The sequence below is a fragment of the Aquarana catesbeiana genome, linkage group LG03, assembly GCF_042186555.1.
Source record: "Aquarana catesbeiana isolate 2022-GZ linkage group LG03, ASM4218655v1, whole genome shotgun sequence".
In the NCBI taxonomy this organism is placed as follows: Eukaryota; Metazoa; Chordata; class Amphibia; order Anura; family Ranidae; genus Aquarana; species Aquarana catesbeiana.
Genome location: NC_133326.1, coordinates 434569378 through 434592296, shown reverse-complemented (window position 1 = coordinate 434592296; position 22919 = coordinate 434569378). Strand labels below are relative to the sequence as shown.

At 44.8% G+C, this 22919-nt stretch overlaps 1 protein-coding gene across 5 annotated transcripts in view; it reads left to right on the top strand.

Annotated features, from left to right (window-relative positions):
- The first annotated feature begins 4971 nt into the window (after positions 1-4971).
- Positions 4972-22919, top strand: part of SKP1 (S-phase kinase associated protein 1) — a 227917-nt gene continuing 209969 nt past the window's right edge. The window contains exon 1 of one of the 5 annotated variants that reach the window (XM_073620788.1): positions 4972-4992. The gene's annotated coding sequence lies outside the window, so the exon portion shown is untranslated. The other 4 variants (XM_073620785.1, XM_073620784.1, XM_073620783.1 and 1 more) reach the window with 4 other exon arrangements.

Sequence of the window (22919 nt, the reverse complement as noted above, 5' to 3'; positions counted from 1 at the left end):
GGGGCAGAGATTTTGTCAGCTCTGCAGGGGCAGGCTCAGAGGTGGTCGATGCCACACCAGCTTCAGCCAGGAATGGTTGTATGCGACAATGGAACCAACCTTCTCTCCGCCCTCCGACAGGGACACTTGACCCATGTTCCATGTTTGGCACATGTCCTGAATTTAGTGGTGCAGCATTTCTTGACCAGTTACCCAGGCTTACAAGATTTCCTGAGGCAAGCCAGAAAAGTCTGTGGTCATTCCTGCCGGTCATACAATGCCAGTGCTCGGCTGGCTGACATTCAAAAGGAATGCAACCTGCCCATCCACCGCCTCATTTGTGACATGCCCACCAGGTGGAACTCAACATTGGCAATGCTGCAGTGGCTGCACACACAGCAGAGGGCCATCAATGAGTACCTGTGTGAGTATGGCACCAGGACAGGGTCAGGGGAGCTTGGCTTCTTTTTGCCATGCCAGTGGCTACTGATCAAGGATGTATGCACTTTCCTGTCACTATTTGAGGAGGCCACAAGGATGGAGAGCAGCTACAATGCATGCATCAGTGACACTGTCCCTCTAGTCTTCCTGCTGGAGCACACGCTTCATGGAATCATGGACAGGGCACTTAAGGCAGAACAGCAGGAGGAAAAGGAGGACTTCCTTTCCTCTCAAGGCCCCCTTTATCCAGATAGCATTCCTGCGGGTCCGCCAAACACACAGGAAGAAGAGGAGGAGGTGGATTGTGTCAGCATGGATGTTGAGGATAACACGCAGCAGTCTTCAAGGGATGGTTTTCAATCCCCAGAAACCCAAGGAGTTGTACCTGGCTAGGAGGAGGTAGTTATGGATCCTTAGTGACCCAGAGGACTCAGAATCGAATGCCTCTGCAAACTTACGCTGCATGGCCTCCCTGTTTCTGCAAAGCTTGCAAAAGGACCCTAGGATTTGTGGTATTAAGGAGAGGGATCATTACTGGCTGGCAACCCTTCTTGAGCCACGTTACAAGGGTAAGGTTGCAGAACTCATCCTGCCTTCGCAGAGGGAGCAGAAGATGAAACATCTTCAGGAGGCCTTGAAGAAAAGTGTGTGTAACGCATTTCCAGACCCTGGGAGGTTACCATTTCCTGGTGCTGGACAACGAGTTTCTGAGGCTTTGTTCGGTCAAAGGAAGAGCGGTGGAGAAGTTGGCCGGCTGACCGACGCCTTTAAACTATTTTTCAGTCCTCAGCGCCAAGGTCTGATAGGTTCCAGCAACCTTCGCCAGTGTTTGCATTATATGGTGCAAGAATATCTAGGGGCAAGAGCAGACTTGGAGACCTTTCCAACAGAGCATCCAGTGGGTTACTGGGTCTTGAAGTTGGACCATTGGTCAGAACTTGCTCAAAATGCAATTAAGCTACTGGCCTGTCCCGCATTCAGCGTGCATTCTGAACGCACATTCAGTGCTGCTGGGGGGTTTGTAATGGATCAAAGAGTGCGCCTGTCCACAGACTCCGTTGATAGGCTCACAGTTATAAAAATTAATCAGTCCTGGATCAGCAGCTATCAAGTACCTGATGCTGATGTAACTGATTGAATTTGCTATGGATCTGGGATCCCTTGAAGACTGCCTATGCTGCCTATCCTATTCCTCCTCAATCATGATGATGCTAGTTTCCAACAATATTTTTGGTTTAGGGCACCACCACCACCCAAGGCCCAATTTTTCTGCTCCTGTTTAACAGGGGCGTGTAATTACAATTCTTTAAATAATATTTAACAGCATGGCCCCTTCCTGCGCCCAACAAGATTAACTGTGAGGGGTTACAGTGTTGTGGCACCACCCAAGGCCCAATTTTTCTGCTCCTGTTTAACAGGGGCATGTAATTACAATTCTTTAAATAATATTTAACAGCATGGCCCCTTCCTGCGCCCAACAAGAGTAACTGTGAGGGGTTACAGTGTTGTGGCACCACCCAAGGCCCAATTTTTCTGCCCCTGTTTAACAGGGGCATGTAATTACAATTTTTGAAATAATATTTAACAGCTGGGACCGTTCCTGCACCCAACAGGAGTAACTGTGAGGGGTTACCATGTTCTGGCACCACCAACACCTAGGGCCCAATGTTTCTGCCCCTGTTTACCAGGGGCATGTAATTACAATTTTTGAAATAATATTTAACAGCAGGGACCGTTTCTGCGCCCGACAAGAGTAACTGTGAGGGGTTACCATGTTCTGCCACCACCAACACCTAAGGCCCAATTTTTCAGCAGAGTATATAGTGCAGTCCTTATAGTATATATATAGCAGTTCAGAGTATATAATGCAGTCAGTGTAGTATATATATTACAGTGTAGGGTATATAGTGCAGTGTAATAATGTGTATTGAAGTGGTTAAGGGGAGCACAGAATTAAGACAGAATGACAGAATTAAGAAAAAATGACAGAATTAAGAAAAAAATGGCATGGGTTCCCCTTAATATCCATACCAGACCCAAAGGGCCTGGTGTGGACTGGGGGGGGGGGACCCACGCTGTTTTTTTTTCAATGATATATTGCTGGGATCTGGCAATACATTACAGCCGTGAGCAATTTTATATTACATTTTCTCCTTTAGAAATGTCATTTTGCTGCGGTACTGTTCTAAACATGGGGAAAATGCGCTACTTTACAGGCAGACTAAGGGGACCCCACTTACCGGCCGGCTCATGTACATATACGTCGGCAGTTTGAAGATGGATATCTCGGTAACAGCAGTAGCTGCTTCCACAACCGAGGTATCCATCTTTAGAGCTGGCGGTTTTGTTTACGATAATGGTGGTCTCTGCGGCAGATTCGGTGCCACCCCCCTTCCCGCCGCTCTCCTGTGCCGCCGCCGCTTACCGAAGCCCTCAGCAGCGGTGGAGGCGATCAGGACGTGTCTGTGTCTGTGTATGGAGACGAGTGAGGGGAAGATGGCCCCCACCTGTCTCCATACTATAGCAGGGCGGAAGCGACGTCAAAACGTCACTTCCGCCCATACGTCTTAAAGACACATTTTTCTGTTGTCATTTTTTCAAATGACAATTTTTTTTTTAATTGCATTTAAGTCCAAATATGAGATCTGAGGTCTTGTTGACCCCAGATCTCATATTTAAGGGGACCTGTCATGCTTTTTTTCTATTACAAGGGATGTTTACATTCCTTGTAATAGGAACAAAAGTGACACAATTTTTTTTTTAAACAGTGAAAAAATAAATAAAATCAAGTAAAATAAATAAGAAAAAAAATGTTTTTTCTTTAAAGCGCCCTGTCCCGACGAGCTCGCGCGCAGAAGCGAAAGCATACGCGAGTAGCGCCTGAATATGAAAACGGTGGTCAAACCACACATGTGAGGTATCGCCGCGATCGTTGGAAGAAAAAACAATATATAATGTTTGGGGTTCTAAGTAATTTTCTAACAAAAAAAAAACTGTTTTAAACTTGTAAACACCAAAATCTCAAAACAAGGCTAGTCCTTAAAGTGGATGTAAACCCGAATTTTTTTTTTTTTTTTTTTTATCATACTATAGAGTATAAGATTTCCTATTATTTGAGCCCAGTCTTGCCACACAGAGTTAATCCATCTCTGAGCAATCCTCTTTTATTGTTCAGTGAGATAAATCTTGACAAACTGAGAAAAACTTTGTCAAATCCTCCCCCTTGCTGTGAGTGACAGGTGATTTACATATCTCGTGCACTAGCCTAAGAGACATGCTGTATTTTTTAATTCCCTCCCACTCCTTTCTTCAGCAGCTCTGCAAGGATTGGCTGTTCCACACCTCAGCATGATTTGGCATGCTGAAGTCATGTGGTTACTTTCCTGCCTTTTCACTGAATGTTAGAGATCATAGCAGAAGTTTAGTGTTAGAAATACACAGGAGAAAATGCATATTAACAAGGGGAGTGTAGAGGTGAGCGGGGAGTCTACTGACATCACGACTCCACCCACCGAGCTCCAGACAACAGACCCACCCACAGAATCTGCAGTTTTTCGGGTCTAATAACAGACAGAGGGGAAACATTTGACAGGTAAAGATACATGCAGGAGGCATGTATATCCTTATAGATAACCCCTATGGCAGTAGTTTAGAAAGGATGACATTGGGTTTACATCCACTTTTTGTTGTTAAAGGAATATTTCATTTTTTAAATTAATTGGACGGAGCGATCATGTGGTAAAGATCCGCATTCATTGGTCCTTTACCCTGATTCGTGATGCATGGGTCCGGATGACCAAACGATCACGGACATTCCCAGGTGCGAGGCACGGGGGAAGCGTGATTCTGGGAGGACGTCATTGTATGCCCTCCCAGATTAAGCTGATCGCGCTGTAGCCGTCATTTGGCTACTGGTCGGACTGGTCAGCAAGACAAGTACACATTATAGAGCGATGTACTTTTTTTCATATGTCATGTCTGAGATTTACCAACGCTTTAAAATAGCACCATGCAGTTTGATGGTGAGTGATTAAGCACCTGACCCTCCCAAAAGTGTCAGATTCTGAGGACTCTTCGTGTAGAAGTTTCTCTACATTGCACTGGCACAAAAGATGTTTTTCATTTTCTTTCAGGAGGACCTTTCAAATGGCAGTGTTATCTTAGGCACCGAGTCTCAGTATTGGTCAATAGCCCTAATCAATTAATTTCCATGGTAAACATGTCCAGATATGACTTTGCACTTTCACCTGTTTCCCTACGCCCTCCCGCCGTTGTTTAATCAGATTAGGCGACCTGTCAGAATGTGCAACGGAAGTGGCGTTTCGTCGCCGCCATCTTGCTACACCCCACACTCCTCCACAGTAAGGATACACTGAGAAGGGGGAAGTGGACATCTTGTTACACCCACATTCTGACGGGTCGCCGAATCTGACGAAACACCGTCGTTAAGCGATTCCACTGCAACAAACGCTCTCCAGCCGCGCCTCCTCCTCATTGGTCCTTACGGCGTTACGTAAAAATATCCTGTCATCTTATTGGCTCCCATCACTGGGACGCTGTGCGCCTCGAACGGTATGTATTCCCGGCTACGCCTTAAGCAGCAGGAAGCGTGTCTCTATGGTGTTTACTTACACCGCTTCCATTTTCTAGTAGAACAAATGCTCGGGAGCTTTTCGTAAACTGCCTACAGAATTGTTTTCAGCGGAGACAAGGTCAGCCTAAGTTTTAGCTCTAGCAATCTAAATGTGCTAAGTTACGTTGAACCGCCCCTTCCTTCGTTCGATTAGGTGACGCAGTTGTCAGAGGAGGAGCAGTGTGGCTGGTTAATAGTCGAGAAGCTGAGGCCTGGTCAGGGGACGTTCGTGGTCGCGGTAAATGTGTGTTTAACATAGATTAATTTGTTTTGTGATAATGGTGAAGGACATAGCTTAAGAGTGTTATTGGCCTTGGCATACTACTGGAGGTTCATTTTAGGTCAGACAGGTGGGTTTTGGGGCCAGTAAGGCCTGTTGGTATTGATTGTCTTTTTATGATGTTTTTAGTGACCTATACTCCTGTGCTCATTAAAGCGGCGTTCAAGGCAAAAATGTATACTCAGTCTCAAATAAGAGATCACCAACCCTCTCTCCCCCTCCTTTTTGAATTTTTTTTTTTTCTGTACCTTCCGTCCCATTTTGCTGCAGGTTACTTCTGCGGTTTTATTGTGCCCTCCTCCTTTCCCACTGGCGCCTTCTGGGACCATTCAGAAATCTACCTGCGTCTGCTGTCACTTATGCTGGCTATACAAAAACAATGTCTTCCTTCAAATAAATGTTCATTTTAAGAACGTTCATTTTAATAATAGTTAGTGGGGTCAAATCAACGTTAGTTTTTGACCACAGTGACGGAAAAATTTGAAGGAGCAGAATAGAAAATTACTTTGTCAAAGGAATTTTCAGAAAGTGTAATGTAGTTTTTGCTCAGAAATTACATTAATTTTAAAACAATGTTAAAAGCAAGAGAAATGTTCAAATGACATTCTTTCATTCAGCGATTGCACAAAGATTTTTTTCTATAATGAATATTCTCGTCCGAAAATCGTTACGTGTTTGGCCAGCATAAGGCACACCTGATTTTGCTGCGATTTGCGGTTGTGGCTAAAACGCACTACTTGGTTTTCTGTAGCTTCTCCATTGAAGTCTATTGAACCAAAAAAGCGCACCGTTTTGCTTCGAAAAAAGTCCTTGACCCTTTCCAAATACGCAGCGGCTGGGAAAAAAAAAAAAAAAAAAGCATAGATGTGAACGTGTCCCATAGGAAACCACGTTTAACTGAACTGTACTGCCTTTCTGCAAAAAATGCATAGGTGTGAACCAGGTCTAAGATGTTTAGTAGTAGCAGCAGCATGGTGGGGGTTTTTTTTTTTTTTGTTAAAAATGGGGTTAAAAAAAACTAAAATAGTACAAAAAGAGCAGATAATTGCTACTATAAGGAGTTCATTTATACTGTGAAACAGTGAAAGTAATATATTATATTTTATATGTAATCTCACAAAAGTGAGTGCACCACTCACATTTGAAGAAATGACACTTTGCTACAATGTAAAGTGGTGAGTGTACAGCTTGTATAACAGTGTAAATTAGCTGTCCCCTCAAAATAACTCAACACACAGCCCTTAGTGTCTAAACTGCTGGCAACAAAAGTGAGTACACCCCTGAGTGAAAATGGCCAAATTGGTCCCAAAGTGTCAATATTTTGTGTGGCCACCATTATTTTCCAGCACTGCCATAACCCTCTTGGGCATGGGGTTAACAAGAGCTTCACAGGTTGCCACTGGAGTCTTCTTCCACTCCTCCTTGACAACATCATGGAGCTGGTGGATGTTGGAGACCTTGCGCTCCTCCACCTTTATGTTTGAGGATGCCCCACAGATGCTCTATAGGGTTTAGGTCTGGAGAGATGCTTTGCCAGTCTATCAGTTTGTTTGGGGTCGTTATCATCTTAGAATACCGCCCTGCTGCCCAGTCTGAAGAGAGAGGATCATGCTCTGCTTTAGTATGTCACAGTACATGTTGGCATTCATGGTTCCCTCAATGAACTGTAGCTCCCCAGTGCCAGCAGCACTTATGCAGCCACAGACCATGACACTCCCACCACCGTGCTTGACTGTAGGCAAAACACACTTGTCTTTGTACTCCTCACCTGGTTGCCGCCACACATGCTTGACATCATCTGAACTAAATAAGTTTATCTTGGTCTCATTAGACCACAGGACATGGTTCCATTAATCTATGTCCTTAGTCTGCTTGTCTTCAGCAAACTGTTTGCAGGCCTTCTTGTGCATCATCTTTAGAAGAGGCTTCCTTCTGGGATGACAGCCATGCAGATCAATTTGATGCAGTGTGCGTGGTCTGAGCATGGACAGTCTGACCACCCCCACCCCTTCAACCTCTGCAGTAATGTTGGCAGTACTCGTATGTCTATTTCCAAAAGACAACCTCTGTATAAGACTCTGAGCACGTGCACTCAACTTCTTTGGTCAGCCATGGTGATGCCTGTTCTGATGTTCTGAGTGGAACCTATCCCATTAAACCACTGTATGGTGTTGGCTAGAGGTCGACCGATATATCGGCCGATATTTGGCTTTTTTTACTTAATCGGCATCGGCTGATTGTGCTGATAAAAAAAGCCGATTATAACTTCAGTGGGACTTGCAAATGACTTCTGTAATAGAAGTCAATTGCAAGCTGTTTGAAGTTTGTTTTCTCTCCTCCTCTGGGCAGCCTGCCAAATCTGATAAGAAGATACATTTGTATCTCTTTGGGTTCTTTTTATCAATAGACTGAACTCCGTGGAGAAGTTTTCAGTTTAACCATTTAAAGACTAAATCTTTTCTAACACTTGTTGCTTACAGGTAAAAATCCTGCATTTTCTGCTAGAAAATCACTTAGAACCCCCAAACATTATATATATTTTTTTTAGCAGAGACCCTAGGGAATAAAATAGCGGTTGTTGCAATATTTTATGTCACACGGTATTTGCGCAGCGGTCTTTCAAACGCAATTTTTTTTTTAAAAAAATACACTAATTAAAAAAAAAAAAAATAAAACAGTAAAGTTAGCCCATTTTTTTTTTTCGTCCAAAAGTTTTGATTACCTGTTTTTGTGTATTTAATATTTAAGATATAGTTTTTTTTTAATCTAAATTCTACATACAAGTGAACTGATTGGAGGTTTGTTTTGTTCAATAAATGTTTAAATGTAAAAAATTTTCTGTATCACTTATTACTTAAGGCTGCTTTCACACTGGAGCGGGCATGCGTTGACGGTAAAACGCTGTTAGTTTTAGCGGCGCTTTACCGTTATTTTAGCGGCGCTATTCGGCTGCTAGCGGGGCGCTTATAACCCAGCTAGCGGCCGAGGAAGGGGTTAAATGCGCCCCTGAAGTGCTGCTGCCAAAACGTTATGCAGGTGCTTCGGCAGCGGTGCGCATTCATTTTAATGGGCAGGAGTGGTGGAGCAGCGGTATACACCGCTCCAAAGATGCCGCTTGCAGGACTTTTTTTTTTTACATCCTGCCAGCGCATCGCCTCAGTGTGAAAGCACTCGGGATATCACACTGAGACTGGAGGGGAGCCGTTTTACTGGCACTTTACAGGCGCTATTTTTAGCCTAAAAAAATGCCCCAGTGTGAAAGGGGTCTAACTGTTAGATTTTATGAGATGAAGGGGGAAAAAAAAAGAAAAAAAAAAAAAAATCGGCCTAATATATCGGCCCAAAAAAATCGGCATCATATATCGGCCATCGGCCACCGCGATTTCTAAATATCGGCATCGGCCAGAGAAAAACCCATATCGGTCGACCTCTAGTGTTGGCCACGGGGCTGAAGCTAAGTTTCAGGTGCTTGGCAATCTTCTTATAGCCTATGCCATCTTTATGTAGATCAACAATTCTTTTTTTTTTTTTTTTTTTTTTTTTCAGAGCCTCAGTTCTTTGCCATGAGGTGCCATGTTGAACTTCCAGTGACCAGTATGTGAGAGCGATAACGCCAAATTTAACACACCTGCTCCCCATTCACACCTGAGACCTTGTAACACTAATGAATCACATGACACCGGGGTGGGAAAATGGCTAATTGGGCCCAATTTGGACATTTTCACTTAGGGGTGTACTCTTGTTGCCAGCGGTTTAGACATTAATGGCTGTGTTATTTTGAGGGAACAGCAAATTTACACTGTTATACAAGCTGTACACACTACATTACATTGTAGCAAAGTGTAATTTCTTCAGTGTCACATGAAAAGATATAATAAAATATTTACAAAAATGTGAGGGGTGTAATCACTTTTGTGAGATACCGTGTGTGTGTGTGTATCTCTATCTCCTCATCACCTAGAAGTAGGATATATGGGCATTTTAACTAGGAGCCAGATATGAAGGGTGGCAGGGAGATATAAATCTTTTACATTAAAGTAGTACTAAAAGCTGAGACCACCAAAAAAAAGTTCTACTTACCTGCTCCGTGCAATGGTTTTGCACAGAGGAGCCCTGATTCTCCTCTTCTGGGGCCTCCCGCCGATGCTTCTGGCTCCTCCTGCCTTCAGAGTTCCCCAATAGCAAGCTGCAGAAGTATAGTATAGAGTGCCTCAAAAGCAAGGATAAAAAAAACTGCCTAAAACCACTCACTTCTTGCCCAGGACTACATGTCCCATGAGGCATTGCTCATCCACACATTTACAAGCTCTCAGGCACTTACTGAAATGTATGGATGGTGTACTGAGCTGTATGTGTGCTTCACTGTATTTCCTGATATGAAAACAAATAATGCATTCTGACTGTATGCGGGCCAACTAATCGGCTGGCCGATAAATCGATCATGAAAATAGTTGACAACTATTTTCATAATCAATTAGTTGTCGAATAATCGTTTTAGTTGTTTCGGCCCTAGTTGAGACAAACCATTTACCACTGACAGGGGTAATAAATAGTCCATATAGGTCCAAATAGGGGTTCAATAGTCCAAATTTTATTCATTTATGTAAAATCTTTATCCCAAAAGGAAAAAACTTTTCCTTTTGGGATAAAAAGTGTTAGGTGGCGTTCAGCTTGAATTTGTTTGTCACTTATGTAAATTCTGTCTAATGCGGCCCTCTCTGGATAGTGCTGCTGTCTAGTAGTGTCCACGTTGTTCCTCCATAGATGGAGTAGACACCCTAGGATAGGAAATGTGTTACTGGCTGGATCCTTGGATGAAAACAAGCCTAAAACAGAAAGCTATCGGATCTAAGGATTAACAATGTATTAAACATTAGTTTTTGGGTTTAGATATGCTTTAAAGTGGTTGTAAACTGTTACGCCACTTGTACCTACAGTTAAGGCTTACCTGTAGGTACTGTAAATATTTCCTAAACTTGCACAGTTTAGGAGATATTCACTATATACGTTGCCGACGTCATCAGCGCATGTACACTGAAGAAAGGGCCACCGCCGTGACCGGCGGCTTCCGCGTGCATGTGCGGGAGTGACGTCATCATGCTGTGACAGCACCGGAGCCTGTGAACCCAGACGTAACTCCAGTGAAAGATGTTGGCCATGGGAGAGGAGTGCGGGTGGCGCTGCAGGGCATCGCTCGAAGGTAAGTATTTCATAATGAGCTAGTATGCGATGCATACTAGCTCATTATGCCTTTTTGTCTTGCAGGGTTTTTTTCCCAAAACGTCTTTCAGGACAGCCACCTTTTTGAGAGGCCTCGGCTCCCCCTTCACAGGAAACACTGCCTTAGCTTCAAGATTTAAGCCTCTCCTGCCCCACTGGACCCTCAGTTTTGGTGTTTCCTCCGATAGGGAGACATCGCTGGGAACCAGGGCTGATCAACTGGGGAGTCCGCCGCTTAGCCACCCCAACTTCTCCTGAGGGTGGGGAAGAAGCTTCTGGGGGCCCCGCTCTCGTTCTGTCTAGGGGGGCATTGCCGGAAGTGCATCGTTCCTCCACCCGTTCGGTGTGGCCAGTGAGAGGGAGCTCGAAGCTGGACCGGAAGACTTAGGGACGTCATGTCCGGTGGGGGCGTGCATTTCTGCTGGGGCTGTGGCTTTCGGTTCCAGCCATGGTGTATGAGAGAGGGCCAGGCTCTGGCTGGTGCGAGCCTGCAAACACTGTAGATGCTAGCAAGTGGCTCAGGAGGATGGGACTGCCGATAGCTCCACGGGTCTAGGGTTTTAAAAGTGAGCTGGAGGACTGCATTACCCAGCATGCCCTTTGTGCGGTCAGCCCGAGGAACTGCATTACCCAGCATGCTATTTGTGCGGTCAGCCCGAGGAACTGCAGTGCCCAGCATGCCGTCTGTGCGGTCAGCCCGAGGGACTGCAGTGCCCAGCATGCCGTCTGTGCGGTCAGCCCGAGGGACTGCAGTGCCCAGCATGCCGTCTGTGCGGTCAGCCCGAGGAACTGCAATCCCCTTTTTTCAGTCGTTTTCAGCCCCAGGCTGGCCCCCCCCCCCCCCCCCCCCCCCCGCTAGCTCAGAGTATTGCACCTGGCTGCTGGTCTTATCCTCCGCTAATGGAGGGGTATTGGGGGGGCACTAGTGACAAGCTGAGGAGGAGCCAGTTAGCGAGTTGGGTGGTGAGCCCTCTAGACCCTCTCGCTACAAGCTTTCCCTTGAGGGGGTGGAGGATCTCTTGGGAGACATACGTACCATCCTGGGAATCCAGGAGAAGCCGCTATCGCTCCATAACCAGATGTATCAGGGCTTGGGGGGACAGAAGAAGTTGTTCCCGGCCCAGGAAGGTCTGGTGGAAGCCATCAACGATTGGCTAGATCTGGGGAGGAAACCCTTCCTTTCAAGGGCCCTGAAGCCTAGGTTTTCTTTTCAGGGAGGATGTCAGTCGGTGGGGTACCCAGACTGGACGCAGCCTTCTATCAGGTTTCCAGGCGTACAGACCTTACCTGGGAGAGATCCCATGGACAAGAGGATGGATACGCTCTTGAAGGACACCTGGGACTCTTCCTTTGGGCGCACATGGGGCAGGGACAGAGCTTATCGTCCTTTCCCATGATCTTGTGGGGGGTGGCGTATAGTGCAGATGCCTCGTCTGATTCACTGCATATGTTTGCCAGATCCTCAGCCCTAGTCATCTCAGTTAAAGCCTGGCAGTACAACAGTGCGTCTAAGGCTAAGCTTGCGGGATTCTCATAGAGGGCTTGTTTTGGTTTGGTCCTGGTCTGGAAACCATTTTTAGATTGGACGGCTGATGGGTGAGAGTCCTTTCCCGTCTGGTGTAGTATTGGGAAGCAAGCAAGGAATAAGTCTTGCCCTCAGAGGATTCAGGGTTCCAAAGACCATTCCAGAGAGGTTTTGGGGTCAGAAAGGCAGAGGAAAATTGGGGGGGGGGGTTGTTCTCCCGAACAGTCCGACGGAAGATTGGGGGCTTTCCTCCCATAGCGGGTAGTGGTCTTCTCCAATCTTTTTTCTGGGGATGTTGAGGGGTCACCTGCTTGACTTTGCAAGCCCACCCTCACCGGGCGCTCATCACCAGTTTACCAAACTGCACGGAAATGCGTCAGCCTTACTACCCTCCCTGGAAAATCCTAAACGTGGTATCAACAGTGGCTTAGTGACTGGCACTCCGGACTAGCAGCACTCAAATCATAGGTTCTGTCTCAGAGAGGGTATCGCCTGCTTGGGGCTTGAATAGTAAACGGCAGAGTATCCTGAAATTACGCAAGAGCCTAGTTACGAGTGCCACATCAGTATGTTGTAAAAGGGTCCTGGAAGCTTGGGTGCAAGCCATCAAAGGATGTCAGGACCCGGTGAAGAAATCCTTCTTTTTTTCAGGGGGAGGTAGAGGAGTCAGCGCTTCTTCAGGCTTCCAGGTGGAGGTAAAGGGGTTGGATGGTGAGTTCTTTATACCCTCTCGCTACAAGCCTTCCCTGGAGGAGGTGGTGGACTGCTTGGGTGCCACCCTCAGAATCTAGAGGGGTTAAAGTGGCACAGTGGCTAATGGGTTGGCCTTTTTGCCTACCAGCACTGAGTTTCTGGGTTTGCACCCCAAACATACCACTTCATATAGCGAAGGTTGGTTCTTCCTCTGTTAAACGTAACTCCTGACTCAGGGATTTCTCTAAATTCAGGGCCTGGGGGAACAGAATAACTTACAGAAGGCTCCGTATAGACTCAGCCCCCCTCCCTCTAAACTGCTTAATGGCAATCGCAGACTTGAGGGACACATATCTGCACATTCCCAAGGTGGAGAGCTGTCAAAAGTTTTCCTGGCTGATGATGGAACCAGGGAAGGTGTGCGACTCAGGGGCATTTCAATAATCGTCTGGATGACCTACTCCTATTTATCTTGAAACCAAGGTTATGTCTCCTATTCTCATTGCACCGCATTGGCCCAGAAGATTGTGGTTCCCAAGCCGGTACGTTCTAACGTGGAACCTTCCTTGATACTACCAATCCGGGAGGACCTTCATCTCAGGGCCATTCTGCTGTCCCCAGGTGGAGTGGTGGATTCTCCCTGCAGGGCTTCCGAGGAGGAATTGCTAAAGGCAAGAGCTTCTCTAATGGGGTGGGGGCTCTGCTAAGTAGCAGGAAAAAGCAGGTTTCCCGCTCCATCTACTGGAGACATTTTCAACAGCTGGTACGAAGTGGTCGTTCACGATCATTTTTCCATACCAGGTTCCTTCCTTCCTTCCTTCCTTCCTTCCTTCCTTCCTTCCTTCCTTCCTTCCTTCCTTCCTTCCTTCCTTCCTTCCTTCCTTCCTTCCTTCCTTCCTTCCTTCCTTCCTTCCTTCCTTCCTTCCCTTTTTTTTTTTTTTTTTTTTTTTTTTGGGTAGCCTTGAACTTTTACAGAGGCCAAGAAATTATTTTGCCAACTTTCAGTTCAGATCCTGTGGGTGAACATAAGTTGGATGTTAAAAGGTCGTAGCACCTTTGCCAAACTCTACAGGTTGGACCTGTGGATCACTAAGGATCGAACCTTCGGGGGAAAAAAGGGGTCCTACAAGCGGTGGCCCCACCCTAGGGTTAAGTGCCCGTTTATCTTCTCAAAGGTGGCTGTCCTATAAGACGTTTAGGGAAAATCAGAGTTACATACCTGTAATGTCTTTTTCCAGGAGCCTTTTAGGACAGCACCGATACCCACCCGAAAAATGTGTCTGCAATAAGGAGACTGCCCACTGGCTAAGTGGGTAGCAGTTCCATCTAGTAGCACTGGGGTTGCTGGTTCAATTCCCCCAACATTCTAATGGAGTCCCTAACAGATAAACAGTCAGGATTAAAAGTTTTATGTGTATGACATGTTCTTGTGTCTCCCCAGCTGACCGGAGGTACTCTTATGCCCCGTACACACGGTCGCATTTTCCGATGGAAAATGTCCGATCGGAGCGTGTTGTCGGAAATTCCGACCGTGTGCGGGCTCCATCGGACATTTTCCATCGGATTTTCCGACACACAAAGTTGGAGAGCAGGAGATAAAATTTTCCGACAACAAAATCCGTTGTCGGAAATTCCTATCGTGTGTACACAAATCCGACGGACAAAGTGCCACGCATGCTCAGAATAAATTAAGAGATGAAAGCTATTGGCCACTGCCCCGTTTATAGTCCCGACGTACGTGTTTTACGTCACCGCGTTCAGAACGATCGGATTTTCCGACAACTTTGTGTGACCGTGTGTATGCAAGACAAGTTTGAGCCAACATCCGTCGGAAAAAATCCTAGGATTTTGTTGTCGGAATGTCCGAACAAAGTCCGACCGTGTGTACGGGGCATTAGACTGTGGGGCAGGAGGGGGCTTAAATCTTGAAGCTAAGGCTGTTTCCTGTGAAGGGAGGAGCCGAGGTCTCTCCAAAGGTGGCTGTCCTGAAAGACTCCTGGAAAAAGACATTACCGGTACGTAACTCTGTTCTTCCTTCCTTCTTCCTTTTTTTTTTTTTTTTTTTTTTTTTTTTTTTTTTTTTTTTCCTCCTGATGTTTACAACCTCTTTAACCTCCCTGGCGGTATGATTATTTCAGATTTTTGCGTCTCAAAGCAGTACAATTATTTTGCATAGAAATTTGGCGTTTTTATATTGTAGGTCTGTAATTCTTAGCAATAACAACATACTTGGATCTGTCCACCAAGAGTCTAGTAGATATCCCTGGTATGATGAAGTTTTTAAACACAAAATCATAAATTATGCTAGAAAATGCATTTCCTGGGGAAAATGCGTGGGAATGCTGAATAGCATCTCCCTATCTGCTAGCTGATTGTCCCCTGAACACACTGTAAAAAACATCTCCTCACTATCTGCTAGCTGCCTGAGTGAGAGACCGTGTGAGAGAACCCTTCAAACAAGCCTTAATAAATCTACAACAGTACATGCTATGGAAACAGCGACTTCACCGTTAGAGACACACGGCCTTTGTGAACGTATCGGTATAAAAGTTATGTTGATAAACTTAAAAATGGGCATGTCAGCGATTTTTTTTTTTTTTGTTTTAAAAAAGTTGGCTGTGCGTTTCGCTAGGAAATGTGAAGAATTTTATAAATCAAAACTGCCCCATCATATTGCCACAGTCAAAACTGCCCCCATCAAAATGGGCCCTATCATATTGCCACCATCAAGACGGCCCCCATCAAATTGCCCCATCATACTGCCCCCATCATGTTGCCCCATCATATTCCTCTATTATAAATCAGTACATGGTGTGTCTGTCCCCTCCCCCGGGCTCTGTAATCAGAGCTGAGATGCTCCAGCCACTGCCCATCACTGTGAATAACGAAGCTTTGGTAACCATGGCAACAAAAGCAGCCCAGTACACTCTGTTTAATCGATTAAAATTTCCTGAAATGCTCACTAAACAGCTTTTTCACAAAAACTGTAAAAGATATCAAACTGAAAAGATATAGCCAGATAGCTGAATATTTTGTGAACATTTTAAAGTTTGTTTGGCAAAGTATGAAGGAGCTGAAAACTTTTGGGAGCGGAAGAAGATTTTAAGGATTTGAAGCATGCTCTTATTGACTTCAATTTAAAAAAAAAAAAAAAAAAAAAAAAAAAAAAAAAAAGCATAAATAGTAGAAAAAAGTTGAAAAAATCTCATTAGCTGAAAGAGCTGAACATTTAAAAGTTGAATGGCTTTAATAGCTGAAAGTATGCAGAAGTTACAGAGCCAAAAAACGTACGAATAAAATTTAAAATTAGAAATAAAAACGAATAACAATAGTTGGACTGCTGAAGCATTCCCACTAAATAAAAACGAATAACAATAGTAAGGCTGCTGAAGCATTCCCACTAAATATAATAAATATAAAAAAATATATAATTTAATAAAATACATTTCCCCCGCGATTCACTATCACTCAATTCTGCAAGTGTTCTAATTTACTATTGCTGTTTTCTAGCTGGTCTAAAGCCACTTTTGATGTAAAGGGGACACTTTTTTGGTTGCTATGGACAATCTCAAGTTTCCAGGCAGAAAGAACAGTATATGTAATATAAAACTGCATGCAGGGCATAGGACAAAGCACTGGGGACAAAAGAGATGTGAAATGATTTCATACAGTACTGTAATCTGTAAGATTACAGTACTGTATGTTATGATTTTTTTTTTTAATTTGCCGCCAGGCTCCGCCCCGTGTGTCGCGACGCTCGCAGGGAACTGAGCCCGGCCCAGAGAGGCTTCGGGCAGAGGACGGAGCCCGCAGACAGCGCGGGGAGACATTGCACTATCCTGGGGGACAAGGTAAGTAACCTGCACCAGGATAATGAGCTGTAATCCCGAGTGTGGCTCGGGGTTACCGCTAATGGTGCTGAAATTTAACCCCGAACCACACTCGGGAATACGTCAGGGAGGGTATGGCTGAATTCACACGTGTGCGGTACGAATTCCAGCTCTGTTTTCTCTGCGAAGAGAAAAAACAGCTGTTCAGCGGTTCCTCTCCATTGTAGCTGCGGATTAGCTGAGCAGGGAGAGGTTGGAGGTGTAGTGAGGCGGGGGAGAATGCCTGTTCACAATGCCTGTACCTTTTTGTATTGTACTGTAATTGTGTTGTCCCCATATGGTAAAGCGCTCTGTAAACTGTTAGTGTGTGTATATGTGTGTGTGTATGTGTGTGTATATATATATATATATATATATATATATATATATATATATATATATATATATATATATATATATATATATATATATATATAATATTTTTACATAGCGCCATCTCACAAAAGTGAGTACACCCCTCACATTTTTATAAATATTTTATTATATCTTTCATGTGATGACACTTGGCCAAAATGTAAAGTAGTGAGTGTACAGCTTTTATAACAGTGTAAATTTGCTCTCCTCCTTAAAAGTGTTAACTCCAAAAACAAAAAACAAAAAAAAAAAAAACACATCCTGGTCCCTTAAAGGATCACTAAAGTTAATTTTTTTTTTTTTTTTTTTTTTTTTTTTTAATAACAAACATGTTATGCTTACCTGTTATACTTACCAGCCCGCGTCATTGGATATGATTGACAGCAGCGCCAATGGCTGCGCTGCTTTCAATCCATCCACTGTAACCAATCAACGGCCAGGCTGAGCGACGAAGAGGATGTCGGGAGCGAGCGCGGGACTTTCGAGGGGTCAGGTAAGTATAACGGGGGGGTGGTATTGTCAGATGTTTTTCACCTTAATGCATTAAGGTGAAAAAAACTTACCTTTACAACCCCTTTAAAGCAGATTACACTGCACAGTGCTTGGCTGTGTAATCTGTCCCCACTGTAAAAAAAAAAAAAAAAAAGACTTCCTGATCTGCTACTTCCTGTATGCCCCTCCTCCCTGCGCTGACCACGAAAATCAGGGCTTACTCAGCCTGAACATCATGGTCAGAGTGTGTCTCTGTATCATACGTATCTGTCCCCTCTGCTCTCCTCTGTCCCCCTCACCCCCTCCTTCCTGCCTGTCATCTCCCTCTCTGTGTCTGGTCTCCGTCCTCCGCAGCTATTCTTAAAATTGTCATTGCCTTCTATTTAGAGGCTGGCATAGCACACTATGTAAGTGGATTTAAAAAACGAGCATTATAAATACCGAATTTGAGCTGTCTTCAGGCCGGTCACGTGGCTCGCGCCCCCTTTACAGCTACAAGACAGGGATTCTGCGGAAGAGACGAGCGGCCACATGATCTCCCCAGCTGACGTCAGGGACATCACGGCTCCTCCAGCAGAAGACATCAATCGGAGCTGTAAAGCGGCCACGAGTCATGTGATCGACCTGAAGACAGCTGAAATTCGGTATTTAGAACGCTCGTTTTTTTAAAACCACTGACCGTGTGCTATGCCAGCCTCTAATATAGGGGCTGGCATAGGCTTATATGTAAGGGTTAACAAACACTTTTAATGTCTAAACCGCAACAAAAGTGAGTACACCTCTAAGTGAAAATGTCCAAATTGGGCCCAATTAGCCATTTTCCCAACCGGGTGTCGCGTGACTCGTTAGTGTTACAAGGTCTCATGTGTGAATGGTGAGCAGGTGTGTTACATTTGTTGTTTATCACTTTCACACTCTCATACTGGTCACTGGAAGTTCAACATGGCGCCTCATGGCAAAGCACTCTGAGGATCTTAAAACAAAGAATTGTTGATCTATGTAAAGGTGCCCTAGGCTCTAAGAAGATTCTGAAACTGAGCTGAAGGACGGTGGCCAAGACCATACAGCGGTTTAACAGAGACCTGTTCTGTTAAACCGCTGTATGGACTTGGCCACCGTCCTTCAGCTCAGTTTCAGAACAGGCCTCGCCATGGTCAACCAAAGAAGTTGAGTGCACATGCTCAGCGTCCATATCCAAAGGTTGTCTTTGGGAAATAGATGTATGAGTGCTGCCAGCATTGCTGCAGAGGTTGAAAGGGTGGGCTTCAGCCTTTCAGTGTTGAGACCATATGCTGCACACTGCATCAAATTGGTCTACATGACTGTCACCCCAGAAGGAAGCCTCTTCTAAAGATAATGCACAAGAAAGCCTGCATGTATACAAACAGACTAAGGACATGGATTACTGGAACCATGTCCTGTGGTCTGATGAGACCAATATAAACTTATTTGGTTCAGATGGTGTCAAGCTTGTAGGGCGGCAACCAGGTGATGTGTACAAAGACAAGTGTGTCTTGCCTACAGTCAAGCATGGTGGTGGGAGTGTCATGGTCTGGAGCTGCATGAGTGCTGCCGGCACTGGGGAGCTACAGTTCATTGAGGGAACCATGAATGCCAACATGTACTGTGACATGCTGAAGCCGAGCATGAACCCCTCCCTTCGGAGACTGGGTCGCAGGGCAGAATTCCAACGTAACGACCCCAAGCGAACTTCCAAGTTGATCACTGCCTTGCCCAAGAAGCTGAGGGTAAAGGTTATGGACTGGCCTAGTATGTCTCCAGACCTAAATCCTATTGAGCATCTGTGGGTGAGTTCCGGCTGAAATATGACTTTTAAGATAAAAAATACCCCTAGAATACTCATGCCTCCTGCACATGCTGGCTACCCAGCATGCACCTGCCAATCTTGGGCAGCTTGCCATGCCAAGCTGACCAAGATTTTCCATAGACGCCAATGTTAAATATTATGGGAACAGTGCCATACCAAGATCTCCCAGGAGCCAATGCAAAACTGGAAATGACGGCCACGGCTGCTAAAGGGGGAAGTGAAATTTAGATATAGGCTTAAATTGGGTAAGTGAACAGAAAAAAATAAATTGCCAATTCATTTTAAGGATGCACATTAGTGCTGCATGGTGAGGAGTGAAATGTGGGTGGAACTCCGCTTTAAGGCAGTGCTGAAAAATAAGGGTGGCCACACAAAATATTGCCACTTTGGGCCCAATTTGGACATTTCCACTTAGGGGTGTACTCACTTTTGTTGCCAGTGGTTTAGACATTAACGCCTGTGTGAATTACTTTGAGGGGCCAGCAAATTTACACTGTTATACAAGCTGTACACTCACTATTTTACATTGTAGAAAAGTCATTTCTTCAGTGATGTCACATGAAAAGATATAATAAAATATTTACAAAAATGTGAGGTGTGTGTGTGTGTGTGTGTGTGTGTGTGTGTATTCGCCGCAAGATCACTTTTATCGGTGGCGGAAGAGGTGCCCACCCCCATCCTGCCGCGTTACGGTTGTCTCCGCCGCTTACCGGAGCCGTAGAGACGATCCGATGCGCCCCCCCCCCACTCCACTCAATGACGACTGACAGAAGCAACATCAAACGTCACTTCTGCCCAACGGCCCTAAAGGGGTAACCTGTCCCCCCCCCCCCCCCCCACGTCCGACTACTGGCGCTCGGCTTCTCTGTGGAGGAGGGGACAGGATGTAAGGTGCATCCCAAGGGGGAGCGAGGGGAGGCGGTCCACCCCGGGTGCCAAAACAGGAGGTGTCAATGGCGTCGATATGGGGGTGCGCTCCGCACCAGAGCCCTGGATGGGGTGTTTTTACTCTTATTTTTTTCAGCCGGAACACCCCCGGCGCCGTGGGTCTGGTCCAGTCTCACTTCCTGCTCCTTCCACCGGCAGCTGCTGCTGCAAACTGTCCCCAGTCCTCCTTCCTAGCTGCTGCCCGGGTGCATCTGAGGCTGAGTCAGCCAGCCAGAGGGTGTTGTGAATTGTAATGGCAGTGTCCTCCGCTGCCTGAGGTGAGCTGGTGATAAGGGGGTGGGAGGTGTGGGCTGGCATGGTATCCACTGCAGTCACCTAAACTTGTGATACAGGCTGAAGGGGTGTTTGTCTCTGCCTTGCCACCCTGAGCTGTTCTGGGAATGGGGGGAGGTTGCTGTGTACGTATAGTGTAGCTGAGCTGATTTGATTGGAGGGGGGGTGGTATTGCTGTGTATCCACCACCCACCTATAGTAGTAGTAGTAGTACCAAAATATTTATTATTATTCACCATTTGATTCAGAATATCCTTCTTCCTTTTTTTTTTTCTTTTTTTGCACCTCTAAAACCTAGGTGCGTCTTATGGAGCGAAAAATGCGGTATTTATTGCGTTTATGTGTAAATGTGAGATCTGAGATCTTTGACCCCAGATTTCACATTAAAGAAGTCATGTAGTATGTATGTATGTGTGTGTGTGTGTGTGTATGTATGTATGTATGTATGTATGTATATATATATATATATATATATATATATATATATATATAGTGTGTGTTTACTTTCCAAGTTGTAATAGGAATCCAAATTTCTTTTCTCTTTTTTTTTTTTTTTTTTAAGGGATGGTGTTTAAAAAAAAAGGGGGAGGAGAAAACAGTAAAGCCGAATTTTTTTTTTTATATTGTGAAAGATAATGTTACCCCGAGTAAATTGATACCGAACTTGTCATGCTTCGAAATTGCGCCCGCTCGTGGAATGGCGACAAACTTTGACCCTTAATTTCTATAGGTTACCAGTTTTGAGTTAGAGGAGGTCTTTTGCTAGAATTATTGCTCTCGTTCCACCGATACTTTACGTGTGGTTTGTGCACCATTTACATATGCGGGCGTGAATTACGTTTCCATTCGCTTCCGGGAGAGGGCGCTTTAGAAGAAAATAAAATAAGAATTTTTTTTTTTTTTATTTTATTTTCTTCTAAAGCGCCCTCTCCCGGAAGCGAATGGAAACGTAATTCACGCCCGCATATGTAAATGGTGCACAAACCACACGTAAGGTATCGGTGGAACGAGAGCAATAATTCTAGCAAAAGACCTCCTCTAACTCAAAACTGGTAACCTATAGAAATTTTTAAGGGTCAAAGTTTGTCGCCATTCCACGAGCGGGCGCAATTTCGAAGCATGACAAGTTCGGTATCAATTTACTCGGGGTAACATTATCTTTCACAATATAAAAAAATGGGCTTTACTGCTTTCAACCCCCCCCCCTTTTTTTTTTTCAAAAAAAAAAAAAAAGTGTTTGGGCCCCCCCCCCCCCCCCCCCACAAAAAAAATTGCGTTTTGTAGGACCGCTACGCAAAAGCGGTGTGACAAAGTATTGCAGCGACCGCCATTTTATTCTCTAGGCTGTCTGAAAAAAATGTAGTGATCAGTGCTAAAAAAATGCACAGTCACTGTACCAATGACACTGGCTGGGAAGGGGGTTTCCTGTGCCTAGCTGGTGTTTTCCTACTGTGGGGGAGTGCTTTGACTAGAGGAAGGCACAGATCTGCTATGCAGGAACACAGGATCAATGCCTTACCTTGTTTACTTAGGCAGATTGCTGTTCTGCCTGCGTACAGAATGATCGATCAGTAGGTACCGGCAGACATCTGGTCCGTGAGACCCGCTTTGTAGAATCGCAGTGGGAGGAAGCTGGTGGTGGTGCGCACTTGCTTCCATCCCCTTAAATGCAGGATCGTATGTGTGTGATCTTGCGTAGAGCAGCCGCCCTGTAGCAGTAGAACTGCTATAGGATGGTCCGCAAGTGCTTAAAGTGTATGTAAACCCATGTCGTTTTTTTTTTTGTTGATTATTATAAGGATATCGAACTACCAAATCAAGGTGGAATAGGTATATCTGTATGTAGAACCCCGCACCTCATCCCAAAATTATAATAGAAAAAATGGAAAAAGATTGCCCCAGGGATTGTATGGGTGGGGTTTTTTTTTTTTTTTTTTTGAAAAAGGGAATAGTGGGTATATGGTATAACACGGGTAACCAAAATAGTAAAAATATTCTTTATTCTAAAATTTACATGGAAAATAGTTAAACAATAATGAACAGCTCATACAAATTTCCTATATTATGTTGTCAAGGGTTCCAGGATAAAGAAACACATACAGACCTGATATAATAGAAACCCAGCATGTTTTGGATTCTTATGGGTACAATTCCTTCTTCAGGAGTTTCCTGTGAGGATATATTGTATGATCTAAAGAGATGCATAAATAGAACATACCAATCATTATTACAAGGAAAAATAAAAATATATATGAAATAAGGTATTTACTAGTTTGATGGTTTATCGAGTGACACTCCGAGTTCCAATAAAGCTGACAATATATAGTCGTAAAGGAAGGAGTTTTTTTTTGTTTTTGTGTGTA